This window comes from Oryctolagus cuniculus, chromosome 17 (genome assembly GCF_051225735.1).
Source record: "Oryctolagus cuniculus isolate XC-2025 breed Fujian yellow rabbit chromosome 17, ASM5122573v1, whole genome shotgun sequence".
Lineage (NCBI taxonomy): Eukaryota > Metazoa > Chordata > Mammalia > Lagomorpha > Leporidae > Oryctolagus > Oryctolagus cuniculus.
In genome coordinates this window covers 7,402,962-7,427,477 of record NC_142883.1, presented here as the reverse complement: position 1 = coordinate 7,427,477, position 24,516 = coordinate 7,402,962, and the positions used below count along the sequence as shown (strand labels likewise).

At 56.3% G+C, this 24,516-nt stretch overlaps 1 long non-coding RNA gene across 2 annotated transcripts in view; it reads right to left on the bottom strand.

The window, feature by feature from the left end:
- Window positions 1-678: 678 nt before the first annotated feature.
- The window catches only part of LOC103351609 (uncharacterized), a 174,997-nt gene continuing 151,159 nt past the window's right edge, over window positions 679-24,516 (bottom strand). For both annotated transcript variants that reach the window (XR_007911368.3, XR_007911367.3), the window contains exon 3: window positions 679-6,427. This is a non-coding gene — a long non-coding RNA (uncharacterized LOC103351609). The remainder of the gene's footprint in view (window positions 6,428-24,516) is intronic.

Here is a 24,516-nt window from a genome sequence, read left to right as displayed (position 1 = left end):
CCCTCTTGTCTGAAACGGCTAACGTCTCCTTTGTCCAAACTCTTGTTTGCCGGTGTGAATGAGCTCCGCAGAGGATGTTTTCAGGGCTTCTCTTCCCCCAGAGGGGAGCTTCTGCCTGCTTTTCTGCTCTGCTTACCAGGGCAGGGGAGACTCATGGCCGCTGGGGACACTCGTCCTCCCGGGCCCGCTTGCCCTGGGCAGTGCCTCTTCTCCTGTTGTCTGTCATCCCCAGGTGGCAAGGATTGACCCGGGTACAGTCCTGCGGCAAAGGATCTGCCCCCACATCATCCAGGCCCCGTGCCTGGGGCCTGTGACTTGCTGGGAAAGTTCTATCAGGGTCAAGAGCAGGTGAACGCTCCAGCCCGCCGAGTCTCCAGGAACGGCTGAGTTCATTCGGCAAGTGTGATTGATGGTTTTACATGGGCGGGTCTTGTCTAACCAGGCTGTAAATAAAATCTAGAGAGCAGGTACAATCTCAGATGTGGTTTGTTTTGCCTTCCTGTATTTCTATTAGACACCGTGAAACTTGGTAGAAATTTCGATCTGAAATTCTGCCATTTATGTTTTGCATATTGGATACGAAGCTGGCTCAAAGACAACCGGCCAAAACCAGACACAGACACATTCTCTTTCAAGAAGAACTTCTGCTGGGAAACCCACCAATGAAACAACACATTCTTGGCTGTTCAGATAACACTTTATTGATTACTCATGGGCAAACAGAAAACAGACAAGTTGGTGGTACACACAGTAACAGGTTGTAAACAGGGAAAGTCAACTCCACATCTTTCTTGTCCATCCGCCATGTAAAAGCCACCACACACACATTTACGAGTTCTGAACTTGACATTGTCAATGACCCTGGCTTTGAACTCCAACTCTCACATAAAAGACTTGGTCAAAGCAACGGATGCATTTAAGTCCCTGTTTTCTGACGATTAAATGAGAGAATATGTGAAATGCCCATCACAGGGCCTACCACGTGACCCAAACATGATTGGGCACGGCAAGGATACATTTGCAGGACTAAGGAATGACTTCGATTCTGATCTTAGAGAAGAGACAGGGTGACAGAGACAGGAAAAGAGAGATATGCTGGGGGCGAGGGTGCCCCCAAGTTCAGGACAAGCATACTAAATGAGATACTAACATGTATGCTCAAGGAGGAGGGGCCGACTTTAAAAGAGTATGTGAGGGGGCGGTCACACATCATTGAGAGGGAGGAAGTCCAGGAAGACTTCCTAGACAAAGAGGCACTTGACATGAGCACAGGATTCATAGGATTTCAGCAGCCCATGTGTCCAACATTTGCTCTTCAAAAAACCATCTCCTCCATGAACAATCAACATAGGATTAGGAATCCTGGTGATCTCAAACAGAAATCATTACTGGAACATGAGTGGAACTTTCTTAATTAAACAGTGCCAGGACATTCCCAGCTCCTGGCTGGCATGCGCAGTGGGCACAGGTCCCCGTCACACTGGTAAGGTGCACCCTCCAAGGGCGGATCTGGTAAAGGAACTGCAGCGGGTGCTCAATGACACCTCACCAGGGGGGTGACCAGAAAGCACCCGCCCATGGGACCTGGGCACCCGAGAACACTGTAGCTTCAGGGCTATCCCAGGTTGCGCTGGGGATGCTAGAAGTGAGAGGTAAAGCCCGTGGCCTATCAAGCTGAGTTCCACTTGGAAACTGGATAGACGGGGTGACCGACCGGCCCCTTCAGTTTGGTATTTCGCTCCGTGGGCTCCCAGACCCACCTGTCAGTGCGTCAGGCTGCAACCAGCAGTCAGGCAGGTAGGAACAGTCACCGAGGATGGGAAGGCTACAACTCAGAAACAGCTGCCACCTGTTCTTTTCCAACGCTTGGGACTACACCCACGACGTGTTTAATGAGGGACCAGGCCTTTGCCCTATAGCTTGGCGCCTAGCGTTCAGGATGGAGGGGCCCCATGAGGACCACCTGCCCGGGCTCCCCGCCCCGCCCTGACCTTGAGCCGCCCCAGAGGTTCCCAAGCCAGCAAGGGCCCTGAGCACAGGCAGTTTTCTGCAGGCTCCTGCTCTCCTCAGCTCTCCAAAGCCCAGTCCTGAGACACCAGAAAAGGCGGGAGGCGAGGGGAAGAGGCCCGCAAAGGAGGAAGCGAAGAAGGAGACAGGAAACGAATTTTTCTTTTTTTTTTTTTCAAAACCTTTCAACAGGACTCGATAACCCGGAGCACCCGGTGATCGGCGCCGGACGGCATACAAAAGCCAAGAGGCAGGTCCCAGGACGGGTCAGCTTAAGACTTCGTATTTGCCTTTCTCTAAGCAAACTAATAAATCCCCTAGGGTTTGAGCCACGCCGAGCTCCCAGTTTTTATTTATTGGTCAAAACGGCAGGCAGGGTTTCGTTTCTCTCTCTCTCTTTTTTTTTTTCCCTTCCCTCTCATTTACCCCCGGGGTAAACAGCAGTGCCCCTTCCCCTCCCCCTGTCATCAGCCAGTGTGTCTATTTGCGTTCTCCCTCGACAAACTCAAGTTCAGTGCAACTGACAAGGGCAAACAGCTTTGAAGTACTCCCTGGTAATGGACTTCCCGAGCCACCGAGTTGCTGCCTTTGGCAGCTAAAGGCCCAGGGTAGATGGAGCTCCTTGCCAGGGGACGGTCAGGCACCAGCCGGGCCAGCTGAGACCCTGCCACACAGACAGAACCAACAGGCCGGTCAGGCCCGGCTGATGCCCCTTCCTTGTCCCGTTCTACTGTGGAGAAAACGGAGGCCCCTGAGAGGGCCCGAGCGACGGACGTGCACAGGATCTTGGAGCTGGAGGGGAAGTCCAGGCAGGACGGGCACGCGGGTCCCCAGAGCTGCCATCTCCTGCCAGCTCAGGGCTCTGCTCCACCTCCGTCCCCGCTACCGGCCCGGAATGGGAGGGTCTCATCCAGGGTCAGCCGCCATTTCCAGGTCACCCGAGTCCTCGAGCACAGGGACCTGCTTGGTCATGAAAACCTCCCACGTCTGCTACCACGGCTCTCACACCTTCCCACACAGGGGTCCAGGGCCAGGAGGGAGGACAAACGTTTTCCTATGGGTCAAATTCCTTCAAGGACATGGAAAAATCTTCTAGGGAAGTTGAATAAAGTCTGGGGGTGGGGGGAAGCAGAGCTGATCTGAAATTAAGTCATATTCGTAAAGAACTAAGGCAGGATGAGTATGTTCACGGGGCTGGAGTAATTTTATGGTGTACCTGGGGAATGCGGAACAGAAAGCAACCGGACCTGAGCTCCTAGCAAGCCCATGGCTCATGCATCAAATGGGAAGGCACCGTGGACGCCCGAGCAGGAGGAACCTGCAAAGACGGTGTGGCCTAGCCCCGGGCATTCATGGAAGGCACTAAGATGAGGGACTTTGAGTCAAAAACTGTCTCCTTGTTCTGAGCTTTTTACCAGCGTCCACGCACGCTACCCGGATCCAGAAAGAGGAGGCTGTCAGATGCTGGCGAGAGGACACACGCATTTAGCTCAACATCTCACTAGGAAATGGACATTCAGTGGCCCCCTCGGCAGCCCAGGAACCGCTCTTACAAATTCTGCTGCTTCCAGGTTGGGTCGAGCGTCATGGCGCCTCCTCCCGCAGTTCTTCCGCACTCGGAAGAAGGGCTCCCACCCAGGGCTGGGCCATCCCCGCCACATGTTAGAAAAGGGCAAGGTTGGAGGGTGGTGCCCCTGCCCACCTCAGCCTCTGGGATTCTACGTGGATGAGAGGATATAGGGCTGTGGGGGGGTGGAGCCTGTTGCTTTTGGTACGGGAATCAGAGAATGAGTGTGGGACAGACACGGAGGGGACATCTGAAATGTGCTCATCTTTCAAAAACGAAAACTGACACCCGAGGAGCTGGGCTGGCACCCCCTACCATGGTACCGCAGGCCGTAACGTAAGGGCGAGCCAGGGGCCAACCCGGGGTGCACGGGCATCCCAGGAGTAACTAACAAGGGAGCGGCCTCTGGCTGTCTGCATGCTTGTCGCTACCCTCGCCCATAACCACCTCCCGTGGGCACGCCATGCAAGGCGACTGGGGATTCGTGCTCCAGTGAAAAAACATGGGAGACGGATGCCCTGACTGGCAGGCGGCCTCAGGGGACAGTGCTGTCCTGGAAACCTGGCTTTTCCCAAATGGTGAAAAAGTCTGCACTTGGCTATCAGGCTGTTCTTCCTGTCACAAACACCAAAGAACTGGGCTGGCACAGCTCCCTTGCTCTCTCCCCTAACCTCACCCCGCACCCACCACCCCCAAGCTGCCTTTTCCCAATAAAGCCAACGTCGGCAAAGGTGAGGAGAGGCGGGGAGGTCCCACTCAACACGCTCTGAGCTCACCTCAACGGTTCTCAGGAGACCGTAGACAGAGAGTGCATACTTAGCTCCGATTTACCAGCCCGTGGGATTTCAAAGATTTTAGAGTTCAAAGGCATCTTGGGAAGTTCTCTAGGAACTGCTCTGCTCGCCAGATAAGACCATCTCAGAAATAATAGCTCGCTGTCTAGCAAAGATGTGGAACCTTCTACTTGGTTCCTTACTGCATACAATGCACACCTTGTCCACTGTTCGCAGCAGCTGTTTCTTCATGAACAGTTTTGTTTTTAATGAGAAAGGTTAATTTCTCCCATCTAGGTAGACTAAGAAGGGAATCCCCCAACATCTGGCATGCTCACTCCCTACAACACCCTTCGGAAGGTCACGGTCTCTGTTGGTTCTTCACACCCAGGCCATCACTCAACATCACCCACCCCGACCATTTCACGGTCATCTCATCATCTCATCAGGACTGGGGTCTGATCCAACGGCATCCATCCATGGGTAACCCAGTGGCCAATGGCGTGACCAGATAACAGCCCCACATGGCGACCGGCCAAGCAAACCAAGCACAGCACTCGGTGACAGCAGGCAAAACAGGCACAGCAGGTGCCGGGGAGTCACCCAGTGGGGCAGCCAACGGTTTGCATAGGGCTGTCCGCACTTTACCACTCACCCCTTATCCTAGGCAAACCGGGCGAGGGTCACCCTCAGCCCATCACAGCAGTGGAGCTGCAGAGTCGGCAGCAGTGAGCCCCCGTGCTGAACAGAGGGGCCAGATGACCAGGACGTTACTGCCCCTGCTCGCCCTGGGCACCACTGACAGCAGCTGGCTGTGCTGAATGGCTCTGGGCCTCTTGACAAGGCCCGTGCTGGGCGTCCACCGGGACTGTTCCCTGTCTGCCTTCCACCACGGCTCTGCCATTAGCCAGCACTGCAATCAGCCAGTGACGTGAGCGGCTCTCTGTTCCTCGGCACCTGAGGGAGCCCACGAAACGCCACGGCTGTGACTGTGTGCCAGGGCTCGGCAGCCATCTTTCCCCTCCAACAGCACTGACGCCTGCACTGCTCTGTGTTGAGTCTGAGCTGCCGGGAGGGACCCCAAACACACAGCCGGGGAAACTCCCAATCCTTTCACCGAAACAAGGCACCCCCATTTGCTTTGGGAACCAGAAAGCACCAACGGCTCTGACGCTGCACTGGGGCCGGGTTGCCCCGTGAGGGACAGTTAAGCAACTGTGCTACAGAGCGAAAGGAACAGTGGAGACTCGAGCTGTTGGCAACAGCACACCCGGCGGGGAAGGGGCCCTTCAAAACACCCCAGTCCTGGTGGCTGGCTGCCCTGGCATGAAGACCAGCTTCTGGCAAGGACCCCAACTGCCACCAGGAGAGCAGAGGTCTGAGGGTCTCAGGTCACAGGTGACAGGATGAAGGACAGTGTCCGTTTTTGTCGCACACATGGACACCTGCATGTGACCCAAAGACAAAGTCACGCATGGAAGACAACAGGCTCCCCTGTGGCAGCCTTTGCCGGGGCCCAGAACATCTGAGAGCCGGAAGAACTCCCACGCCGACCCCTGCATCACTCTGGAACCTGGCTGGGGGAAAGACCCCAAATAAGCGAGACGGGATCCGACCCCACGGCCGCCCACAATGCACACATGCTGGCCTCTCTAGACGGAGCAGGAACGAAAATGGAGATCCCATTTGACCTACATGTAGTTAACTATTCACTCAGCATCCGGCTGGAAGAGAGTGGAGCAAACAAGGAGAAACGCCGAGCCCAGGAGCACTGCGGCCCTGGCCAGGGTGTGGCAGGAAGGCCTCCGGCCGCCCGCTGGGGCGGGGCCAGCGTCTCAGCGAAACACTGAACGTCCAAGAACGGAGCCCAGGGCCTGGCCGAGGCACAGACGAGTCCTTCACCCGAGGGCTCTGCTCTCCACCCCGCATCTCCTTTATTCTCCAAAGTAGGAACTCCTGATGGAACCCAGGGTGCCGGCCCTCAGCCGAGTCCTCCGTGGGGGTCCGGGGCGTGGGCTGGGGTCACGAAGCGTGGCGGGAAAGAGCAGCTCTCGCTCCGTCTGTCTTCCCAGGCCTGGACCTGTGGGTGTAAAACAGCATTAAGGTTAGATCTCGGCTTCCGCTCTCTCAACACGTGTTCGGAGCACCCCTATGGTCACGGGGCCTGCCGTTCTAACGTCACAATGGACCGGAACAAAGTATGCAGTTCAGTTCAGGAAGAAAAGGAATCCTGGCGTCTCTCAAGGAGCTCCTGCACTTGGACTCACCACAGGAATCCGCCTGCACAAATTCCACCATGATACCCAGGGCTCATTTTCCAAGCCCCCACCTTATCCAGCCAGCCCAGAGGACCTGGGAACGTCTGCTTCTTAGTAGCCCATTCATGTCTGTGGGATACGGGGCAGGGAGGTGTTAGGTCACCCATTTTGCAGGCAGGAAAACCGAGGCACAGACAGTGTCAGTGTTCTCAGTACAGGATGACGGGAGTCTGGTTCCCCAGTCTAATGTCCACTTTAGAGCTGGACCCTCTCTCTGCTTTCACAGCCCCCCAACAACTAGTCATGGCTCACCCAGAGAGGGCAGTGGTTCCTCGGGGGGAGGGGGACAGGACACTGGGAGACACCTGTCTACGCCCTAACACCGGCAGCAAATCAACCTGGATGCACCTGGGCTCCCCGTACGTTCCCGGCTCCCGGTTCCCGCCCCCTCACTGCGCCTGGCCTCCCATTTCTGAAGAGCACATGTATTTGCCACCACAAATGCCTTCAGATTTCCCCATTTTAGGAAAATCAACTTATTTGAAAGTCAGAGACAGAGAGAGAGGTGGGGGTCGAGGAGGCAGAGATGCCCACAACACAGCTGATGGTTGAGCCTGGCTGAAGCCAGGAGCTAGGAACTCAAGCTGTGTCCCCCTTGTGGGTGGGAGGGACCCAGCCACTTGAGCCGTCACCCGCTGACTCCCAGGATGCACCTTAGGAGGGAGATGGGATGAGGAGGAGCGAAGCCAGGACTTGAACTCAGGCACTCGACTTGGGATGTGAACACCCCAGGTACTATTTCAAAAATGGACGGAGGGAGGGGCCTATTCACATAGAGAAAGAGAGAGGGAGAGGGAGAGGGAGAGAGACGGAGAGGGAGAGGGAGAGGGAGAGGGAGAGGGAGAGGGAGAGGGAGTCTGGGACATACAAGCAGCTTCTCTCTGGGTCTCTGATTCCAGCAGTCACCGTCACCCCACGAGGAAAAACCTTGACACGGGCAAACCCACGCGTTACAGGCACCACACTGTTCAGGTGCTGGGGATACAGAAAATGAACCAGGCAGGAGAACCCCGTCCTCACGGGCTGCAGCAGAGGGGCAATCCCGACTGAGGGTCTGCGCAGGCACCCGAGGCCCCAGGGCAGCAGGGTCGGGATGGGACTCCTACGGATTCCGGAGGCATCTGGACACCAGGGGGGCCTTGAGGGGCCGAGTAAGGCCCAGGGCCACGGGAGCGCTCATCACCGTGGTCCTCGGTAGAATCCCTGGCAGAGGCGATGCAGCTACCCAGAGGGCAGGGCGCGGATCGCCCACCAGGGACGGCAGGGCTCAGGGCGCAGGGAGAAGAGGCTGGAACGCGTATTTCTCTGCAGGGGAACTGGGCAGGCAAGGAGAGTCTGTGTTTTTGAGTCACCTACAAATAAATAAATAAATAAAGCCAAAAACAGCAGCCAAGGTACAGACAGAGGCGCGAGGCGCTCCGGGCAGTGCTCTGATTGGTGGCCAAGAAGGAAACCGGGAGCCTCTGCCAGGTGTCGCCCAGGCCCCCCGGAAACGCTGGACCCGGAAACGCCCCAAACGGACAAGATGTCCCGCTCAGCTTGCTCCGGGTTCCCTGTGCCTCCATGGGCAGCGGCCCGGCCCTCGGCGCTGTCTCACAGGGAGGCTGGAGAAAGGCTTTCCCCCTGGGAGACCCACACAGCCAGCAAATTAATTGGCAGTGGCCGGGTGAATCACACAGCGACTTCCTTCTTGTTGCCAGGCAACCGCATGCACTTGGCAGTGGGACATCCAACACGGAGGGGCGGGTGTTGCGAGGCGCTTGCAAAAATAAATAAATAATAAATAAATAAAAAATAGCAAAACACGCAACACCCCAGACTCTGCTCCCCAGCGCGGGCGGACCCAGTGGAGGGGGCCACGGTGGTGGGCAGGGGTGGAGGAGCACAGAGAAGGGAGTGAACTCAAGGAAGGGAGAAAGAGGTCAGGACGCCAGCAGATGCTAACACTCCCTCCCCCTCCCCCCCTGGCTAGTTGGAGCATTTGTATTTGGCTAAAGACACGCCTGTATTAGCCTAGAGCGAGGCAACAGGAGGCACCAGGGTTAGCAGGCACGGAGAGATCTGAGCCAGTACCTAGCCTTAGAATCCTACCCGGAAGCCCTGCACACTCAGTGTTTTCAGGCCCGTAGCTACGGCCACCAGGGGCTGATCAGATTAGCCCTGCGACCAGGGCTCTCCCCTCTTTTAAAAGTCCCCGACAAGAGTGTACACTCCACGTTTGGAACCCTCTGTGGAAGGAAAACAGGAACCAGGAAAGGCAGGAGAGCAAGGGTTCCTGTAGGGGGCTGGGAGGAGCCTCCCAAGACCCGCACCCTGGCCCCTTCAAGATAGGACGGTCGCCCCGTGGAAGGAGACGTGCTGAGGTTAGGAGGCGCATGGGGACGGGGAGCTTATCCCAGGAGGCCCCCAGTGCCATCACGTGTCCTTATCAGAGAGAGGTGCAGGGAGATGTGATCATGGAAGCCGGGTGACAAGGCAGGAAGCCAGGAAAGGGAAAGGCATGGGGCTGGCGTCGAACGATGGGGGAAGCCTCACTTGTAACACTGGCATCCCACACGGGCACTGGGTCCAGGCCCGGCTGCTTCACTCCCCATCCGGCTCCCTGCTAATGCACCTGGGAAAGCAGTGGAGGGCGGCCCACGTGCTTGGTCCCTGCACCCACGTGGGAGAGCCGGATGGAGCTCCAGGCTCCTAGCTTTGGATTCACCCAGCCCCTGGCTGTTGTGGACATTTGGGGAACTGATGAAAGATACGTCTGTCTCTCTGTCTCTCCATTTCTCTCTGACACTCTACATTTCAAATAAATAAGTAAATAATCTTTAAAGAGAGGAGCCGGCATTGTGGCATAGTGGGTAAAGCTGTTGCCTACAACCCTGGCATCCCATATGGGTACAGGTTTGTGTTCTGGCTGCTCCACTTCTGATCTGGCTGCTCCAGCCCCCTGCTAACAGCCTGGGAAAGCAGTGGAAGATGGCTAAAGCGCTTGGGGCCCTTGAACCCACATGGGAGACCCAGGTGAAGCTCCTGGCTCCTAGCTGCAGCCTGGCCATTGTGGCTGGGTAATGAACCAGCAGATGTGTCTGTCTCTCCCTTTCCCTGACTTTCAAACAAGTAAGTCTTGAAAAATGAGAAGAGGGGCCGGCGCTGTGGCACAGCGGGTAAGGCCGCTGCCTGCAGTGCCAGCATCCCATATGGGCACCAGTTCGAGTCCTGGCTGCTCCACTTCCAATCCAGCTCTCTGCTATGGCCTGGGAAAGCAGTGGAAGATGGCCCAAGTCCTTGGGTCCCTGCACCCACGTGGGAGACCCGGAAGAAGCTCCTGGCTCCTGGCTTCGAATCAGCACAGCTCCAGCTGTTGCAGCCAATTGGGGAGTGAACCAGCGGATGGAAGACCTTTCTCTCTCTCTCTCTCTGCTTCTCCTTCTCTCTCTGTATAACTTTTTTTTTTTTTTGACAGGCAGAGTGGACAGTGTGAGAGAAAGAGACAGAGAGAAAGGTCTTCCTTTGCCGTTGGTTCACCCTCCAATGGCCGCCATGGCCAGTGTGCTATGGCCGGCGCACCGCGCTGATCAGATGGCAGGAGCCAGGTGCTTCTCCTGGTCTCCCATGGGGTGCAGGGCCCAAGCACTGGGGCCATCCTGCACTGCACTCCCTGGCCACAGCAGAGAGCTGGCCTGGAAGAGGGGCAACCGGGACAGAATCTGGCGCCCCAACCGGGACTAGAACCTGGTGTGCCGGCACCACAAGGCGGAGGATTAGCCTACTGAGCCGCAGCGCCAGCTATAACTTTCAAATAAATAAATAAATAAATCCTTTAAAAAAAAAAAAAGAAAAATGAGAAGAAATGAAATGAACGCATGGAGGAAGGAAGGGAGCCGAGGCAAGGGAACAGAGTCTCCCCTCAAGGCTTCCAGAAGGGAACTGCGCGGGAGAGAACTTGACCTCAGCCCCCGGAGCCTGTGTGGCTCCTGTTGTGTTTCCATTCCCCACAGGAGCCTGAAGGTGTCCCAGGGGATGCAGGTCACAGCGAAACGGACCAGGTCAGGGCAGTGAGGCCCAGAATTTGTCTTCGAAAGGCACAGCCAGCACCTGCAGGCTCAGGAGGAGAGAGGCAGGACTCCGCGAGCAACTGAGGCAGGAAGCAGCCCAGCCTGGAACCAGGCTGCTAAACTGCACCACTCGCGGCTGTACCTGGGGCAGGCGGCTTAATCTCTGAAAGCCTCAGTTTCGTCACTGCAGAATCGAGATAGTATTATTAGCTACCTTGCAAAGCTCTTTGGATTAAATGAGATAATACATGAAAAGCCCCTGGTGCATGGTGGATACCAAATAACTGGTAACTCTTCGGATAGATTAGACACGCGTACATGGCAGAAGCTGCTGCCTGCCCACCCAAATATCTATTCCACCCTTTCTACTTCCTAACAGAACCGATTTCTGCTGACATTGCAGCCGTGAATTAAAGAAAACAAAACAAAATTTTTGAAAGACGACATCTCCCAGCCTCCAACGCAGCTGGATACGGCAACGTAACCAAGATCTGGCCAAGGAAGCAAGCAGAGCACTGTGGGAGATTGGGAGCTACTGCTCAAAAGGGGCTGGGGAGCCCAACTCCTTTTTTTTTTTTTTTTTTTTTGAGATCTATTTATTTATTTAAAAGGCAAAGTGACAGAGGGCCAGGGAGAGAGAGAAAACCTTCCATCTTCTGGTTCATGCCTCAGATGGCCACAACAGCCAGGGTTGCACCAGGCTGCAACCAGGAACCGAGAACTTCATGCAGGTCTCCCACGTGAGTGCAGGGGCCCAAGACCTCGGGCCATCTTCCGCTGCTTTCTCAGGAGCATTAGCAGGAAGCTGGATTGGAAATGGAGCAGCCAGGACTCAAACTGGCACAGAGGGAGCTTATTTACTTATTTATTTTTAAAAATCTGACTGCCTTCTGTGTTCAATACAAACACGATGGCTGGTGCTCCACAGCCATCATGGACTATGAGGAACACCCTGGGAACTCCAGAGCTGCCGCACAGCCGGGGATGGCCTTCCTCTGGCTTTCTGTCACATGAAAGAAAAGGACACTTGTGTCTCAGACAAGTCACGGCTGCTTTCGAGTCTTCTAGTAACCACAATGGACTCCTCGCCAGATTCCCAGTCCTCCTGCAGCACGAGTTCTCAAAGCCTAGCTCTGGGCCAACAGCTGCAGCCTCACCAGGAACTTGGTAGAAATAAATTCTTGAGCGGCACCCCAGACTCACTGAACCGGAAACTCCGAGTGTGCGGCCCGGCAGTTAGGATTTCAGCGAAACCTCCAGGGCTTGTGGGGCACAGTCCAGTGTGAGAACCAGTGTTCTGGGCGAGGTTTCTCCAGGAGGTGCCGCGGTAGTGGGAGACCACCCTGTGGGCTTCAGGACGCTCACCAACATCCCCGGCTCCCACCCCTGGATGCCGGCGCACCCCGGTCTCAGACAGGGCCTGCCAGTGCCTCTAGGGTGGGGAGAGGGTGCCCAATTGCCCCAGGGGAGAAGCACTGCCCAGAGCACTGGCTCTCTCAGGATCTTGGCTGCACCTTAGAATCACCTGGGAAGCTTTTCAAAATTCCAATGCCTGAGCCACACCCAGCCTAGTGAAATCCAAATCTATGAGGGCGGGCCTGAGGCAACAGTTAAAGGTCCCCAGGTGAGTCCAAGGTGCAGCCCGGGGGCGTTAGCAACGGCTGCAGGGGGCCAGCAGGGGCCCAGGGGAGACACGGCACGGAGCTGGCAGCAGGTCCCGCGCACCGGCTGTAGGAAAGACACGAGAAACGTCCCGAGAGCCACAGGCGCTTGGGGTTGCATTCCTGATGGCTGTGTCACTTCATTTCCCACAAGAACAGGGTGGACACCTCTCGGTCTCACCATGAATAACCACGCGAAGCCTCCGTCTCCTCCCCCCAATAAACAAGACACACGCGAGTCAGCCCCCACGAGGTGCCACAAACAGCACCTCACTCAACAGAGACGCCGGCCATCCCGCAGGGAGGCCGGCGCAGGAGCAGGGCACGTAAATTCTTCCTGCAGTGGGGGAAGCCTGCAGGCGCCAAAACCAGGGTCCTCCCACGAGGCCCCGGTCTGAGCGGGCTGCGCTCCCACAAATGATGAACGCGGCTCCGAGAGCGAGCGAGCGAGCTTGCAACCCCGGGCTGGCCACTGAGTGGGGAAGGACCAATGGGGGAGAGTCTCGAGAGAGAATAGCCATAAAGAGGGAGGGAGGCGGCCGGCGCCGCGGCTCACTAGGCTAATCCTCCGCCTGCGCGCCAGCACACCGGGTTCTAGTCCCGGTCGGGGCGCCGGATTCTGTCCCGGTTGCCCCTCTTCCAGGCCAGCCCTCTGCTGTGGCCAGGGAGTGCAGTGGAGGATGGCCCAGGTGCTTGGGCCCTGCACCCCATGGGAGACCAGGAGAAGCACCTGGCTCCTGGCTCCTGCCATCAGATCAGCGCGGTGCGCCAGCCGCAGCGCGCTGGCCACGGCGGCCATTGGAGGGTGAAGCGACGGCAAAGGAAGACCTTTCTCTCTGTCTCTCTCTCTCACTGTCCACTCTGCTTGTAAAAAAAAAAAAAAAAAAAAAAAGGGAGGGAGGGACGCACTAGCAGAGGAGGAGGAAGTCCTGGGAGGCGGCTTCCTAACCGAGTTCATTCCCAGGCTGCCCTGCTGAAATGCCGGGACCAGGTTTTTCCCTGCTTCCCTTGGCCCAAATCAGTAAGCCCGGGGAGACAAGGGGGGGGATGGAGGAGCAGAGGCAGCGAGTACAGCGAGTAGCAGATTCCAAAGGTCAGGTGCGCCCACTCCTGGAAGGCCCCAGCTGAGATGGCTTCCCTTCCCCCACCTACCGCAGCCCCACCTGCCCGGCCCAGATGGGAGAACCAGGGAGCAGGTGTGCCTCTATCCATAAAGCACGCAGAAAAGGCCGACTCCCAGTGCGTGCCAGCAGCTCAGGTGCAAAGATCGGCCATCGCCTCCAATCCTTTCCCGGAGGGTTCTGCCTCCTCTTTCCTCAGGCCACCGAGTGCCGCCGAGCAGGACAAAGAACTAATGCAGTATTGCCTACCAGCCACGCCAGAGATGCCAGGGAGCCAGGTCGCAGGCCAGGGCCCCGTCCTGCTCCCAGGGGCTTTTACCAGACTGCTGGTGGCAGCATGTGAGTCCCATGGACATCAGACTTTGCTGCTGGCTTTGGTCATTCCCAGTGCACCTGCTGCCCCTTCCTACCCAGCTCTCCCGCCCACAGAGTCAAAACGTGTCTCCACTTGACGAAGACCTCCAGCTTGTACAGCTCCCATGAGACTGTCCTGATTCTTGCAAATGTATGAGGGGCTGTTGCGGTACAGCAGGTGAGGCCACCACTGCGATGCCGGCATCCCATATGGGTGCAAGTTCGAGTCCCAGCTGCTCCACTTCTGATCCAGCTCCCTGCTAATGCACCTGGGAAAGTAGCAGATGACAGCCCAAGTGCTTGGGTGGATTAGAGTTCCTGGCTCCTGACTTTGGCCTAGCCCAGTAAATAGAAGACCTCTCTCTCTCTCTCTCTCTCTTTCTCTAACTCTGCCGTTCAAATAAATACATCTTTAAAAAAAAAAAAATAAGTGAACCTTCAAAAGCTTGCAGATGGGATGCTTGCACTGTGGTGTTTCTCTGGTCCCCTGAGGCCAGTGCATGAGGCACAGTGACCCGACAGCCTGGATAAGACAGCAGGCAGCCCGAGGGGTGAGCAGGGAGAGGCACCTTCTCCGAGGACCACGCCCCAGCCACTTCATTGCAAAGCTCCCCCTACTTTGCTGCCACCGTCTCCCACATCCTGTTCCTCCCACTGTGACAGGTGAGACTCACCTATCTGCCTGGAGTCTGAGGCCCCTACAGGGTACGCTCCAGCCTCACCTCCCCATTACCTTTCTCCTACCTACTGCCCTTGGACAAAATGACCCAGGAGTGCCTGTCAAAACAAAGATGGCGCATTGCCACCTGCCGGGACAGCTCAGGAGATCGGGCTTCCCCACCCGCGAGGCCCCTCTGCGGGGTGGCGGCCTCTGATCCACAGAAGAGTAACTGCCAACGGGCTGCCCTGTGCACACACAGCCACACACGCACACCCCCGAGGGCCCAGGATTCTTTGCACAAGGTGACGCCTGCTCCCTTTGATGCCTGCCGGATGTGTTCCCATTGGGTGAAAACCAGACCTCAATAAAACCCGGCATTATCAAGAGGCCGGGGGTTCGCGATTGCACCAGTCTGTTATCTCTGGGCCCCGGGTGGGGCTGCTTTGCGGTTCTCCACTGAAAAGCACTAACTTCTGGGCAGATCAAAGACGCTTCCGAACCGGCCCGCCTGGATCCCTTGTTATCCTCCCGTGGGGTTGTTCCTAGAGATGGACTCTACAGATAGTGGGCACCCGGGTCCCAGACTCCCTTCTGTCCTCTCCTTATCATGCACCATGTCCCTCAGGGGCCACCCAGCAGCCAACCGCAGGGCCTCGCTCCTCCGCTTCTCAGATGGCCCACTCAGCCAACAGCAAACAGAGGGCTGGGCAGGCAGAGTCCTGGCCCTGCTGCACTACAGGGAACAGGAGGAGAGAGAAACAGCTGCACCGAGACCACGGAGGAGCTCCTCTCGCCTCTACATCAGGCCATGGAGGGGACAGGGAGACGAGGTTGTTTATGATGTCGCCACGTCCCCCCTCACTTGGTCCCTCGTGGGCCTTCGCTGCCACTCACGCAGTGGGGATTCAAGAAGGATTCTGATGTGTCTGGGTCTGGGTCATGGCTGACACGAGAGAGAGAACACATGCCCTCAACGATGGCGCTGTTGAGTGTTTCCCAGCCCCGCGGCATGGACTGGCCACTGGTCAGCTGCAAGCTTATGTTTTTTGTCTTTGCATTGAGGGTGCTGTGCTTATTATTTGACACTGAGAGACACACGAATGGATAGGTCAATGGACGCATATAGATGGATGGAGGGATGGAGGGATGGTTAGATGGATGGATGGATGGTTGGATGGATAGATGGACGGATGGTTGAATGGATGGACAGACAGATGGATGAATGAGTGGATGGTTGAATGGATGAACAGATGGATGGATGGACAGACGGGTGGATGGACGGGTGGATGGACAGATGGATGGATGGTTGAATGGACGGGTAGACAGATGGTTGAATGGATGGATAGACAGATGGATGAATGGATGGATAGATGGACAGACAGGTGGATGGTTGATGTAAGGATGAACAAAGGAATGGGTGAATGGATCACCAGGAACACAAGCTATCTCACAAGAATGGCAGGACACAGCGCACTCAAGTCTACCAACAGGAAGACAGCACATCTCACCAGAGGGACCTGAGCTTTAACGACACCAGTCAGACCAAGGTTCAAGTCCTGGGTCAGCCTCTTCTCGGTTGTAGGATCCTGAGTGAGTTCCTCACTTCTCTTTGACCCAGGTGTACATCGAGGACAATGGGAGCACCTTCTCCGCCGTGGGAGGTTGTGAGGACTGAGTTCCACTTGCAAGATGCCCTAAGGAATTACTCTGATTACCCCACTTCCCTATGGCACTATCTCTATCAAAACACAGGCAGTACATTTCCAAGGAAGGAAGGACAATACGCCACTTCCAAGGCTATTTTTCTGGTATAGACCTCACCTGAGGAGTATGCAAAAAAGCCCAGATCCACCTTCCATCACCCCTTTTTTCTTTCTTTTTGTCATTAGTAAAGTTGCTCTTAGCACTGGGGTCAATTCTTACCTCTTCTTCTCCCCATGTTGCTTCAACAGCCGCTAAAGATTCTGAGCAGCCACCAATGCAGGCAGGCGGTGGGGAAGCCAGCGGATGTGAACTCAAGGAGTCCCCACAGTGAACAGTGCCGCTGAGCTACGGGTTTTGTTTTTTGTTTTTTTGTTTTTTTGTTTTTTTGTTTGTTTGTTTGTTTTTTGGACAGGCAGAGTGGACAGTGAGAGAGAGAGACAGAGAGAAAGGTCTTCCTTTGCCGTCGCTTCACCCTCCAATGGCTGGCGCGCTGCAGCTGGCGCACCGCGCTGATCCAATGGCAGGAGCCAGGTACTTCTCCTGGTCTCCCATGCAGGTGCAGGGCCCAAGCACTTGGGCCATCCTCCACTGCACTCCCTGGTCACCGCAGAGAGCTGGCCTGGAAGAGGGGCAACTGGGACAGAATCCGGCGCCCCGACCGGGACTAGAACCCCGTGTGCCGGCGCCGCAAGGCGGAGGATTAGCCTAGTGAGCCATGGCTCCGGCTCTGAGCTACTGTTAAAAGCTTTAGCTGAGCTAGCACCACAGCTCACTAGGCTAATCCTCTGCCTGTGGCACCGGTACCCCAGGTTCTAGTTCCAGTTGGGGCACCAGATTCTGTCCCGGCTGCTCTTCTTCCAGTCCAGCTCTCTGCTGTGGCCCAGGAGTGCAGTGGAGGATGGCCCAAGTGCTTGGACCCTGCACCCGCATGGGAGACCAGGAGGAAGCACCTGGCTCCTGGCTTCAGATTGGAGCAGCACACCAACTGTAGCGGCCATTTGGGGGGTGAACCAACAGAAGGAAGACCTTTCTCTGTGTGTCTCTCTCTCTCACTGTCTAACTCTGCCTGTCAAAAAAAAAAAAAAAAAAAAAAAGCTTTAGCCCAGAGTAGCAAAGGTGCTGTGCACTTTAGCTGTGCTACTGTTTAACCCTGAAATGCCAATCCCCCAACTCTCGCGTCCGCCCTGGCATCTGCCATTCTTCTAACTGCATCCTGCACGCTGAAGCCCTGCTTTTTTATCTGTCTCTGTCTTGCTCTCTTTAGCAACACTGCAGTCTTAAGGGCCAGAGAAGGCCAATCAGATACACTGCTGGGGGCAGGGGGAGCGGGGGAGCGCCCTGCCCGGTCCTGGTCCTGCACGGCCAGGACACCTGTGTCAAGGTGACGAGGGAAGCTGGGCCTCGGCACCCTCTGTCACCACGAGGCCAGGACCATTCAGATAGTGGGCACCCGGGTCCCAGACTCCCTCCTATCCTCTCCTTACCATGCAACATGTCCCTCAGGGGCCACCTAGCAGCCAACCGCAGGGCCTCGCTCCTCCGCTTCTCAGATGGCCCACTCAGCCAACAGCAAACAGAGGACTGGGCAGGCTGCAGCTGGGCTCTCAGAGGCGCTGGAGGTCAGGCAGCAGGTTCACGGAACAGGCCACCCACACGGCACATCAGGGCTGCTGGATGGTCCCCAGGGCCAGAGCCACGCTGGCCCTCGGCCCTGACGCAGAGGACTCCACCACATGGCCTCCCTCGGGAGGCTGAGAGGAGGAAAAGAAGTGAACTCGGGCAAGAAAGAGCCACCCTTCCCCCCTGGGCCAGCGTCCCTTCTAGGGCAGGGGGTGGGGGCGGCCAGCCTTGCAAAAGGGCATTGAATACGTGTACTAGGCAATGGGCTGACGGCAGCACAGCCCAAGGAGCCAGGAGCTCACTCACTTTCTCTCTCTCCTTCTCTCCTCTCTCTGGGCTTCTCTCTCTCTCTCCAGCCCCCAGATGTGTTTCCAGGGTCTGATGCGAACTTCATAAACCCTGCAGTTTGGGTAGCTTCACACTGTTCTAATTAAAAACCCAAACTGGATTTTCATGTTTGCAGAGAACTTTGACCAAAAGTGGAAGCGGCACAGCCACACAGGAAGGCAGCGATCTCGCTCTTGTTCTCGGGGCGTTGGGGAGTTTTTTTTTTTTTTTCTGCTTCTCCCTTCCCCTCCCCTCCCCTTCCCCCCTCCCCTCCCCCCCCCAAGAGCACAGGGGGTTGGAGGAAGGAAGCAAACAGAACGTTGGCAGCTTTGGTCTCTGCGTCCCCTGGAGCCCGCGTCCTGTTGACGGCTTTTCTCTTTTCTTTGGTCCTGTGGGCACCGGGCCCCCTCCCCGGCGGGGCAGGGGCAGGAATGGGGGCAGCCGGGCGAGGCTCTGGGAAAAGGAGACAGCGGGCAGGCAGAGATTCTCCGGAACAGCTGCCAAGAAAAGAGCCCCAATGCCTCGGCTGGGCGGAAGGCAACCTTCCCTGGCTCCTGGGCATGCTGGGACCTGCTGGACACCAGGGGCCTGGCTGGCAGACAGGGTGGACACAGCAACCCGAACTCGAATGGGTGGCTGAAGAAGGGGCCGAGGGGGAGGGGGGGTGGTTTCAATGAATCCTATAAATTAGAGACAGAAAGGAGGTCGGCTACCTTCACTTCCTTCCTCTCCTAATGGGAATTATCTCATTAGCCCGAGCTTCCTACAGGCTAACTTTCAATGATTCCTGTAATGGGGATTTCAATCTACAGCCACCTGCCCCAATCCCAGCTGACTCCCAGGACAGTTTAGAACAGCTCTTAAAGGGACAGCAACAAAAAGTCACTGGCTGCATGAACACTGAGTACCTTCATCCTGCCTAAGTATACCACCCTTTGTTCCTGTAAATCCACCTGTAGGAATTGCTTGTGTGTATCTAGACAGGGTACGGTGATGAGCTGAGTAAGGAGACCCATCCCTGGTCTGTGTGTCTCCCACTTCCAACAGGTTCTAATCAGGTTAGCCAGGTTCTAATCCCCGCAAGATATGAACATTACCGGATATGGCAAGAAGGATTTGGTAGACGGGATTAAGTAAGCGATCTTGAGATGGGGAGATTATCTGGGCTTTATCCAGTTGGGTCCTCAATGTTATCACAGACATCCTCAGAAGAGGGTGGCAGACCGGGACTTGACTACAGGGAGGGGAACTCGATGTGACCTCAAGGGCACAGACCAGAGTGACGTGCCCACAAGCGAGGGGATGCTGGCAGCCACAAGAGACAGCAACGCTCGTCCCCTACAGCCCTGCTGACAACTCGACTTTAAGTCCCATTTCAGACCTCCAGCCTCCAGAACCCTACGAAAAGAAATCCAGGTTGTTTTAAACCTCAGACTCTCGGTGAGTGGAGACAGTGGCCTCAGGGCAGTAGTACAGATAAGGAGAAAGTTCTTGCTACAGAGATGATCATCGGAGCCTTAGGTTACAGACAAAGAACAGCACTGGAAAGAACAAAGAACTGTTCAAAAATATGGCACGATCCTACAAGACACTAACAAGCCACAGAAATACTGCATTATTTAATAAGCCTCTGGCAGCTCCCCGCCTTGTACAAGCCATGGATTTATGTGGGGGGAGGGGGGGCGGTACGAGGGTTAAAGATGGTTTGATCCTGTTCTGGGCGGGGGGGAGTAAGTGGACAGAGGGCAGAGGCAGGGGGTCCAGGGCTGGCTCTTTGCTGAGCTCTCTTGTGACACAACCCAAGCCCGCTCACACCCCCACAAAGGAGCCAGCCCAGGTCCTGACCATGCGTGCAGCCCAATGCCCCGGCCCCCACCCCAAGTCTAAGTCCCCTCATCCCCTACAGAGCTTGGTTACTCCTGTCTCCTTGCTCTTTCGTGCCACTCCTCACAGTTGGACGATGCATTGGCTGCCTCTTGCTGCCACAAACCTGTAGCTAAAACAACATGGATTTCTTCTCTCACGGGTCAGGAGGCCACGAGTGCAAAGCCGAGGTCTGGGCCGAGCTGGCTACTTCAGGAGGTTCCGGGGGAGAGGGAGACTTTGTCCCTCACATCTCTCCCAGCCAGCCAGGCTCTGTGGATGCGCCCCTCCAGCCTCGGCCTCCACACTCATCACCTTCTCCCTTAGAACTCTAAGACTTGCCGTTGGATTTAGGTCCACCCCGACTCCAAAAATGACCTTACTGCAAATCCTTACTAATTAATTACATCTTTATTTCTGAATCAAGTTACATTCTGAGATCCTCAATGAACATGAATCTTCTGGGGGCACTTGAACCACTAGAGATGGCCTGCAACCTCTCTCTCTCTCTCTCTCTCTCTCTCTTGCTGTGTCTCACTCTCCCCAACCCCCTTCAGTCAGTCTCTTCCTCCAATCTCAGCAGCTCCACAGTCTTCAGTGATTCTTCTAGGTCCCAGGGGTCAGGCCCTCACAGAACAGCTCTGTAGTTTGCACCCCACAAGGCTGCACCCCCACAGCCTGCCGTCTGTCTGGGGCCCACCAGTGGGGGCTTCTGGAAGCAGGTGGAGACTCCCTAAAATGAATGAACTTCCCAACAACTGGAGTTGCCCTTGTGAGAGGAAGTGGCCCTGGGAAAGAGAATTCCCGCTGTCCAAGTGTTCCAGCAGACAGCACCACCCAGGAAGACATAAAGGACATTACGGGTCCAGGTGGCAGGTGCACCTAGGTGGTCACAAAGAGTTTGAGTTTTATGAGAGCCAAGACTGCACCCAAGCCGCTGAGCCCAGCACCGGGCACTTGGGACCCAGTAGACAGATGCCTACTGCCCTCCATAACGCCCCTTCAACCCTGACATTCCTCTTGTCAACGCAGGCACAGAGCCCTGTAAAGCAAGACAGACCACAACAAAGGAAATGCTACGAACGAATGAGACCACGGGCACCTCTTGGTGTACACACGACGGGATAAAAATCTGACATTCAAAGCACCTCTCTCTCCTTTGATGGCGCAAAGGTGACAACATGGCCAAATCCCACAGATGGAGACACCTGAGCCCAGCACCCAAACGACTACACAGACCAAAGGACTCCGTGCCCCCGAGTGTCTCCACAGGAAGACCTAAGAGACGGGGCACTGGGACCAATGTCTGTGCCTGCCCAAGTCACGAAGGCAGAGCAGCCCAGGGCGGGCAGGCTGGCTGCTGAGCCCAAGCCCAGACGACACACCCATCAGGCAGGGGATTTGTCAGCTGTGGGAGGCCTGAGACGCTCTTAAGCCCCAGGTTGGGACGGGTAAAGCCAGGCTCCCGGAGGCAGCCCAGACCTCCAGCCCGGCTGTGCTGCTGATCACCCTAAGCACCCCGGGCCTCCGTCCCGATCTGGGTGGCCCTTGGCCACTCCCAGAACCTTGTCACATGCGCAGTGATCTCACACAAATCCGGTGGAGTAAGCAAGACAGGTGCTGTTGTTCTTCCCACTTTACAGACAGGGAAACTGTCCAGGCGCGGGGCGACGGCTCGCTCAAGGCCACCCAGGGGGCTTGGGTCCCAATGCCTAGCCCCGGCAGCCAAGGGGGGGGGGGTCTCCATGCCCTCTGTGCTGTCTGGCAGGCTGGACCCAGCGGGTAGCAAACACCAGGGACCGCTCTTTTCTTCAGACACTGGGGAGCCTGACTTGCTAAACCTCCCAGGTCTTTCTGCTCCATCCGGCTCTTCCTTCTGCTCGACAGTCTGGACGTAGAGGGGCCTGGCCCTGGCAGTCGCAGGCCTGGCTGGTGCCCGCGCCTGGCCTCCCAGAGAGGGATGACACACACCTTTGGGGGGCATGGGAGAAGCTGCCTGCTCCGGACTTTTCCAGACGTGGGGAAGGGAAAGGAGAAAGCAGAGCTGATGTGAACTCTCGGCTCCACTCCGGAGCCCAGCTCTGCCCCTCTACCCTGCAGAAATGCTCACGCCCAGGCCTTGCATTTTACTGAGCTCCCAAGCAGCCCCAGAGCAGGTGGAGCAAGAGGAAGAGGACTCCGTTAGGTCGGGAGCCCCAGGTCACGGGGGTATACACCAATGACCCTCAAGTCAGGGCCATGGGAGGTGGCGCAGTTGGTTTCTTTCGGGTGGGGCTCCTGGACTGACACAGCCGACACCACCCTAAGGCATTCGTTGTGGACCTGACTGAGCCACACCAACCAGAACTCCAGGGCTGGCACCTGCAAGGTAGCCCCATGCATAGCCCACTCCTGCAACGCCCAGATCCAGGCTGGCTCCTGTGACCTGATGCTCCAGCAGGACAAAATGAATGAATGAATGAATGAATGAATAAGGTGTGTGGGGGGGGCAGGGGTGCTGAGGTTCCTCCCTCATCATCCTTGTGGAAGTGGCATCCTCTAGGGCCCCCGCGGATGATGCCAGGGAACCAAGGGCTCCATGAGCCAGGCAGAGAGGAACCACGAGAAGGTGCGTGGAGGAGTTTGCAAGCTGTGAAACGCCCAGCTGCCTGCAGCCCTGCAGGCCAGCACCCGGTTCCCATGACACTCTGACTGGCAGCGTTAATAACTAACCAAGCCCCAGACAGGTGCTGGCGGCCTGGCCTTAGGAGTTCTTGTTCGGGGTTGGGAGTGAGTCATTTCCCTTTTATAGTTTGCTAGCAGACTGAGTCACCCGGAGCCTGACCCCTTTGCTCAAGTCGCACACCTTGGCCAACGAACATGCATGCCCAAACCTTCGGCCTACCTGTTCCCCAGGTCAGCTGAGCCCTGTGGAGCTGAGCCCCTGGTCAAGGCCAGACGCTAGACAGTGAGGGACCCGGAGAGGGACCTGGTCCCTGCACCCCCGACTTGTCCCCCACCTTCCTTCTCTTGGGGACAGCTGGCTCACTCACTATCTAGGAAGAGTCTGATGAGCTACCTGAGAAAGACAGGGCCCAACAGCTGGGCACCCATGCCACGGGCCCAGGTAGGGCCGCCTCACCTTTGATCCTTACCCTTAACATGGCTCCCGTACCTCCCCAAACCTGTGCTTGAAAGCAGAGATGACAAGTTATGGAAAGTTCCAGAACTGATGAGCCAGTGGACAAAACTGCAATGTACTCAGCCAGCCATCTTCATCATCCTTGGGAAGGGCAGAGGCCAGTGGCAGGTAAACGGAGCCGCAGGACCGCTGACCCACACCTCCCTGCTTGGGATGCCAGGCGGGGGGGCGGGGCATGTCAGCTCCAGAGGTGGCTCTGGGATCTCAGGATTAATCCCCTGGACAGAGGACACCGACTGCATGTCATCGGAGACAAGATATCCACCCAGAAAAAACCCGAAACCTGTGTACAGTTTTTTTTTTTAAACGAGGCTATTTTCCATGAACATTTTTTGAAAACCTTAAAGGCGTGCATTTCAAAACGTTCTGCACCAGCACAACCTCCTCTCTTATTCCATTTCCCACAGACTGGAGTTTGCTGGTCCATTTTGGGGGTGATCTTTTCTTCCCCACTTCCCTATGCTCTCTCATACGATTGTCTTTGATATTAAAAAAGAGAGAGAGTTAAAGAGAGAGAGAGAGAGAAAAGAAAACGTGGAAATGAAAAACAGGAGGTGAAAAAATATCTCCCCAAAACAGTTTGGGGATTTACTCTCATCTCAACCCGCAGAAAGTCCCACTCGCTACCTGGTTTCTAAAACAGACAATCAACACAGATGACATCAGATCGGGCAGTGCCAGGGGCTCCAGGCAGGTGCGAGACTGACAGGTGAGAAAAGATGACACTATTTCTTTCCTTGGAAGATGACAACCAAGGAGGAGAGCTGACAGCAGAAGGGGAGAGCTGGGTGTGGTGGGAAATCTGACACCCGCAAGCCGTTGCCCTTTTGCTGGAACTCTGCTGTGTCAACGGGACGGCTCCAGCGCTGTGCGCTGAAACACTGCGCTCGCGAGCTGGGGCTGTTTCTCAGGTGTCACAGCCGAACTCGGCCCCTGGGGCTCAGGAAGCTGTGGCTGCCGCTGCTTCACCTCCAGGAGCCCCCTGGACTTTCCAACATGCATTTTGAAATCTGCTGGCTGCAGCCGTGGCTCCGGCTTGACCTTCGCAGCTGGAGCGGGGCTTTCCCTGGGACACACGTCTTGCACATAGCATCTGAGAACGTGGCCAGCCAAGCGGCTACGTCGTCGATGGCACCAAGGGTCCAGATGCCAGCAGGAGACAGACTCCACCCCCGGCGCTTGGCTGGAGGAGCCAAGTGAGTCATGAGGCCTGAGCTGTGACCATGGGTGAAGTGGGAGGCCGGGGGATGCAGCCCGCTGCAGGGACATGAACACCAGTGACTCACAGTTGGACCTGGAGGGGAAGTTCC